Consider the following 6,969-nt stretch of genomic DNA (forward strand, 5'->3'; position numbering starts at 1 on the left):
ATATAAAAGAATGAGATGGATGTGTGTTGACCATAGAGCTGCCTCTGAAAGTTACCTTTATTGCTAATACATCTGTCATATATGTGTGGACTGTGTTTGTAATTTCCAACTAATAGGGAGATTATATATATAATACCAAAAATGTCTCTGGTGGAAAGAATGTATTAAGAAATGGTATCATTTATATTATCTACAACCTAGCTAGCATATCTAATTGGGTTTTTCAATTGTATCAAGCTATATTCATGAGTAAGCTCATTTTTATTTATAAAGTTATGAGAATGCCATATAGATACTTTAAAAAGTAAATATGAACCAGGAACCTGACATGCTTAGTAATTTAAGGGAAGAAAAAGTAAAGTGAAGAAGGTAATTTATAAACTATACTTAAAAACCATTTGAGCTTAACATTGCCATTATAGCTATGTATTAAAATATATAGTTAAAGCCCATCCCCTGTGGCTCTGTGGTTGAGTGTTGACCTATGAACCAGTAGCTCACAGTTTGATTCTGGTCATCCCAGTGTGGGGCATGCAGGGCACACTGATCAAAGATATCTCTCTCTCTCTCTCTCTCTCTCTCTCTCTCTCTCTCTCTCTCTCTCTCCTCTCATCAAAAAAAATATATTTAAAATATATAGTTCAATTAGATTTTTCCCATTTTTAAAATAACTTTTTATTGAAAGTATTGCATATGTCCCCTCTTGCCCCCCATTAACCCCTTTTAACCATGCCCCCTACTGCAGGACTTCACCACCCTATTGTCTGTGTCCATAGGTTATGCCCATATGCATACAAGTTCTTTGATTGATACCTTCCCACCCACCCACCCTCCCCTGCCTTCCCTTTGGCATTCAACAATCTGTTCCATGGCTCTATGTCTCTGGATCTATTTTGTTCATCAGTTTATGTTGTTCATTAGATTCCACATATGAGTGAGATCATGTGATATGTGTCTTCCTCTGACTTGCTTATTTCACTGAGCATAATACTCTCCAAATCCTCCCATGCTGTCTCAAAGGGTAAGAGATTCTTCTTTTTCACTGCTGCATAGTATTCCATGGTATAAATGTACCACAGCTTTTTTATCCACTCATCTATTGATGGGAACTTGAGCTGTTTTCAGATCTTAGCTATTGTAAATTCTGCTAATATGAACATAGAGGTGCATACATTCTTTCTGATTGGTGGTTCTGGATTCTTAGGATATATTCCTAGATCACTGGGTCAAATGGCAGTTGCTTTTTAAATTTTTTAACTTAAATTCTTTAATTTATTTAAAATATTGCATATGTCTCCTTTTCCCCCCATTTACCTCTCCCCAGCCACTCTCACCCCCCTGCACATGCCCTCACCCTTGCATGCATACAAGTCCTTTGGTTGATCTATTATCCCCTCACTCCCACCCTCCTGTGCCTTGCCTCTGAGGTTTGACAGTCTGTTTGATGCTTATCTATCTCTGGGTCTATTTTTGTTCACCAGTCTATGTTGTTCATTATATTCCACAAATGAGTGAGATCATGTGATATTTATCTTTCTCCAATTGGCTTATTTCACTTAGCATAATGCTTTCCAGGTCTATCCATGCTCTTGCAAATGGTAAGAGTTCCTTCTTTTTTTATAGCAGCATACTACTCCATTGTTTAGATGTACCACAGGTTTTTTTTTAATCCACTCATCTGATGATGGGCACATAGGTTGTTTTTTTGAAGAAACTCCATACTGTTTTCCATACTAGCTGCACCTGTGTGTATTCCCATCAGCACAGTACTAGGGTTCCCTTTTCTCCACATCTTTACTAGCACTTGTCATTTGTTAATTTGTTGATGTTGGCCATTCTGAACAGGTGTGAGGTGATACCTCATTGTTGTTTTGATTAGCATCTCTCTGATGATAAGTGACTGAGCATTTTTTTTTTCATATGCCCCTTGACTATTTGTATGTCTTCTTTGGAGGAATGCCTATTTAGCTCCTTTGCCCATTTTTTTTAATTTGTTTGTTTGTCTTCCTATTATTAAGTTGTGTGAGTTCTTTATATATTTTGGATATTAACCCCTTATCAGATGTATCATTGTCAAATGTGTTTTCATATACAGTGGGCTACCTTTTCATTTAAAAATAATATATTTTATTGATTTTTTTACAGAGAGGAAGGGATAGGGATAGAGAGAGTTAGATACATGGATGAGAGAGAAATATCGATCAACTGCCTCCTGCTCACTCCCTACTGGGAATGTGCCCACAACCAAGATACATGCCCTTGACCAGAATCGAACCTGGGACCCTTCAGCCTGCAGACCAATGCTCTATCCACTGAGCCAAACTAGTTAGGGCCCGCCTTTTCATTTTAATGATGGTTTCTTTTGCTGTGCAGACGCTTTTAATTTGATGCAGTCCAATGTGTTATTTTTTTTCCTTAGTTTCCTTTGCCCTAGGACAGTGGTTGGTAAACTGTGGCTTTAAAGCCACATGTGGCTCTTTGGCCCCTTGAGTGTGGCTCTTCCAAAAAATACCACATGTGGGAGCACGCATACAGTGCAATTGAAACTTTGTGGCCCATGAACAGAAGTTGGTTTTAGGCTCTCAAAAGAAATTTCAATAGTTGTTTTATTGATATTTGGCTCTGTTGACTAATGAGTTTGCTGACCACTGTCCTAGGAGATATATTGTCCTGTAATTGAACTAGATTAAAAAATGGTGACAGAGTAAGTGGAAGCTACACTGATACAAACCCAAGACATTTCAATCCACACTGTATCCCTAAACATATTGCTGTGAGAGATGTCTAAGAGTTTTTTTTTGCCTATGATTTCTTCTAGGATCTTCATGGTTTCATGACTTATATTTAAGTCTTTTATCCATATTGAGTTTACTTTTGTGGGTGGTGCAAATTGTTGGTCTAGTTTCATATTTTTTTGCATGTATCTGTACAATTGTCACAACACTTTATTATTAAACTGACTGTCTTGACTCCATTGTATGATCTTGCCTTCTTTGTCAAATATTAATTGAGTGTAATGTCTTGGGTAGATTTCTGGGTTCTCTGTTCTGTTCCATTGATCTATATGCCAGTTCTTGTACCAGCAACTGGCTGTTTTGCTTATAGTGACTTTTAGTATAACTTGACATCTGGTATTGTGATTCCTCCAACTTTGTTCTCTTTTCTCAAGATAGCTGTGGCTTTTTGGGGTCTTTTTTTGGTTCCATATAAAGTTTTGGAGTATTTGTTCAAGAACTGTGAAATATAGTGTTGGTATTTAAATAGGAATTGCATTGAATCTATAGATTGATTTGGGTTGAATGGCCATTTTAATGATATTTATTCTACCAACCCATGAACACAAGCTATTGTTGCCTAAGTTTATATCTACCTCTATTTCTTCTTTCAGTCTCCTATAGTTTTCCAAGTACAAGTCTTTTATCTCCTTGGTTAAGGTTATTCCTAATTATCTTAATTTTTTTTTTTTTTTTTTTTTTTGCAAAGGTAAATGGACATTTTTTTTGTTTTTTTCTCTTTCTGAAAATTCATTATTGGTGTATGAAAATGCCATCAATTTCTGGGTGCTAATTTTGTATCCTGCTATTTTTCCAAATTCCTTTAAGTTTAGTAGGTTTTTGGTGCAGTCTTTAGGGTTTTCTATATATAATATCATGTCATCTGCAAATAATGTGAGTTTTATGTCCTTCTTTCTAATTTGGATGCCTTTATGTTTTCTTTCTGTCTCATTGCTGTGGCTACAACTTTCAGTACTATATTGAATAAGAGTCATGAAAGCAGACATACCTGTTCTTGTTCTTAGGGGATATGGTTTTAGTTTTTGCTCATTATGTATGATGTTGGTGATAAATTTGTATAATATCATCTTTATTATGTTGAGGTATGATCTCTGTTTCAACTTTGCTGATAGCTTTTATAAAAAACTGGAGGTCCAGTGCATGAAATTTGTACACTGGTAGGGTCCCTAGGCCCGATCAGCAATCAGGGCTGATCTGTGGGGTGACTGGCAGGATGATTGCCCCCCGCCCTGCTTGCACCCACCTTGCCCAGCCTGGTCCTGCCTATTTGCTGGCCCCATCCCCTACTGCTGCTGCCAGTCACTTCCCTCTGTGGGGTGACCAGTGAGGTAGTCATGGGGGGACCCATTCACATCTGCCTTAGCTGGCCTGGGGCCTGTGGGCTGTGGAAAGCTCCTGCGTTGAATGTCTGGTGGTCAGTGCACATCATACTGACTGGTTGTTCTGCTGGTTGTTCAGCCATTTGGTCAACTTGCCTATTAGGCTTTTATTATATAGGATGGGTGCTGTATTTTGTTGAATGCTTTATCTGTGTCTATTGATATGATAATGTGATTTGTGTCTTTCAATTTGTTTATATGATGTATCACGTTTATTGCTTTGCTAATATTGTACCAGCCTTGCATCCCTGGAATAAATCCCACTTGGTTACGATGTATGATCTTTTTAATATATTGTTGGATCTGATTTGCTAACATTTTGTTGAGAATTTTAGCAATTATGTTCATCAGTGATATTGGCCGGTAATTCTTTTTCTTTATATTGTCTTTATCTGGTTTTTGAATTAGGATAGTACTAGTCTCATAAAAAGAGTTTGGAAGCATGTCTTCCTCTTGGATTTTTTGGAATAATTTGAGGAGGATATGTGTTAATTCTTCCTTGAATGCTTAGTAAAACTCCCCTGTAAAGCCATCTGTACCAGGGTTTTGCTTTCTGGGAATCTTTTATTTCTGCTTCAATGTCATCAGTTGTTATTGGCCTTTTCAGGTTTTCTGATTCTTCCTGGTTCTGTTTTAAAATATTGTATTTTTCTAGGAATTTGTCCATTTCTTCACATTGTCTATCTAGACTCTAGAATAATCAGGCGTCTTCAAACTACAGCCCTCGGGCCACATGCGGCCCGCAGAGGAGTCTGATCCGGCCCGCCAGGTTTTTTGGGCAGTGAGCGCAGCCCAGGTGTTACAGTAGGAATTAGTAGTTCATATAGTCCGGCACTCCAGCTCTCTGAGGGACCGTGATCTGGCCCCCACTTTAAAAAGTTTGAGGACCCCTGGTTGACAGAGTTGTTCATAGTATTTTTTATAAATCGTTTGTATTTCTGTGGTGTCAGTTGCTCTTTCACCACTTTCTTTTCTGTTTTTTATTTTATTTTTTTATCCTCACTCTTTGTTTCTTGATGGTTCTGGCTAAAGTTTCATCTATCTTGTTTATCTTTTCAAAGAACCAGCTCTTGTTTTTATTAGTGTTTTGGAATAGTTTGAGGAGGATAGATGTTAGTTTTTTTGTATTATTTTTAGTCTCTATGTCATTTATTTCTACTCTAACCTTTATTATTTCCTTCTTTGTACTTATCTTGGCTTTTCTTGTTCTCTATCTAAGTCTTTAACTTTTAGGGTTAAATAGCTTATTATTTAATTTTCTTTGTGTGTGTGTGTGTGTGTGTGTGTGTGTGTGTGTGTTTTGAGGTGCTATGAACTTTTGTCTCAGGACTGCATTCACTATGTCCCATAGATTTGAGATTGTGTGCTTAATTTCATTTTGTTCTAGGAATTATTTATTTATTTATTTCTTGATCTCATTGGTGACCCATTTATTACTTAATAACATGTTTTTTTAGGAGAAACCAAGATGGCAGCATAGGTAAACAAATGGTCTGCCACCTCGCACACCAATTTCAAAATTAAAACTAATATACAGGACATCTATGACCCAAAACCACGGGAAGGCTGGCTGAAAGAGAAAGGAGTGCAAGTGCTGAAAAGCTGAGGAGCCTAGGTACGGAGGCAGCGAATCAGGCTGGTGGTGGGCGACTGGGCGTGAGGCTTTTTTTCAACCCGAAGGGAAACAAGCTCCTGATCACTTTGAAATTCAGTTTCTGGGGTCATGTGGGGGACCCAGACATCTACGGGGAGAAGCTGGTCTGTTGGCCATCGGGTTCGAAAGTGAGGGTGACTCTCTTGCAGAGGTGTGAGCAGCAATCATTATTTACTGAGCTGGATCGCAGGGACATGGGCACTTGGAAACGGGGGACTTGGAAACATGGAAGGGCAGAGAAGGCTGACTGCAGCCATGATTGTTAGCCATGCCCTAGCCTAGTGATGTCATGAGACCCCTACCCCATCCTGAGACCCCGCCCTGAGGCTCCGCCCAAACATTCTACAGACACAACCAGGCACCACACAGCTGCTTTTGCATATAAATGGCCTGTATTGTGGCAGCTTAACAAAATAAACTGCAGTTCCAGCAACAAAATGGCTAAGTCCCAAGGAAACAGGAGAAAACTGTAGTTCTTGCGGTAGCTCCTGCTGGGTGGCCTCAGACAGTAGCTGAACTGCTCCCCATTTGGAGATCTGGAAACTAGTGTATCTAGTGGTTGGTGTGAGAGGACACCAGATTTCAACTACTCTCATAAGGGACACATTCAAGAGACAGCTCCCCCAACTCCAGCCGAAACCCTGTGAACCCAGGCTCATATGGGTGGAGTCTGGACTGTAGAGAAAGGCACCTGGAGACTCAGAGACTGGGAGACTGGGGGAGCTGGGAGCTGCAGCAGGCAGGGTCTACAGTTGCCTGCGAGTGAGTGCATGCAGAGAGGTCTGACCTTGGAGATTGCTGCGGCCTCTCAATACCAGAAGGAGTCAGAAGCTCCAAGCTACAGAGACCCAACCCAATTCCCGGCAAACCCCTGAGGCACCCACACTCTTGCATGGGGAATCTGAGATGGTGAGTTGGAAACTCAGGGGAGCCATGGAAGGCAGAGGTCTGAGGCTTGCGCACAAGGGCAGGGCTGAAAGGAAGCCAAGACTAAGCACAGAGGCTTTTGCAATTTTGCAAGTCTGATCCTATAAGACTGTCTCCAAGGTATCCCGAAGTAAGCACAGCTGATACTCACATCCAATGGGCCTGGAGGTCAATTCCTCCCAGTGATACAAACAACAATCAAGACTTAACTACA

The sequence above is a fragment of the Pipistrellus kuhlii genome, unplaced genomic scaffold (genome assembly GCF_014108245.1).
Source record: "Pipistrellus kuhlii isolate mPipKuh1 unplaced genomic scaffold, mPipKuh1.p scaffold_m20_p_33, whole genome shotgun sequence".
Lineage (NCBI taxonomy): Eukaryota > Metazoa > Chordata > Mammalia > Chiroptera > Vespertilionidae > Pipistrellus > Pipistrellus kuhlii.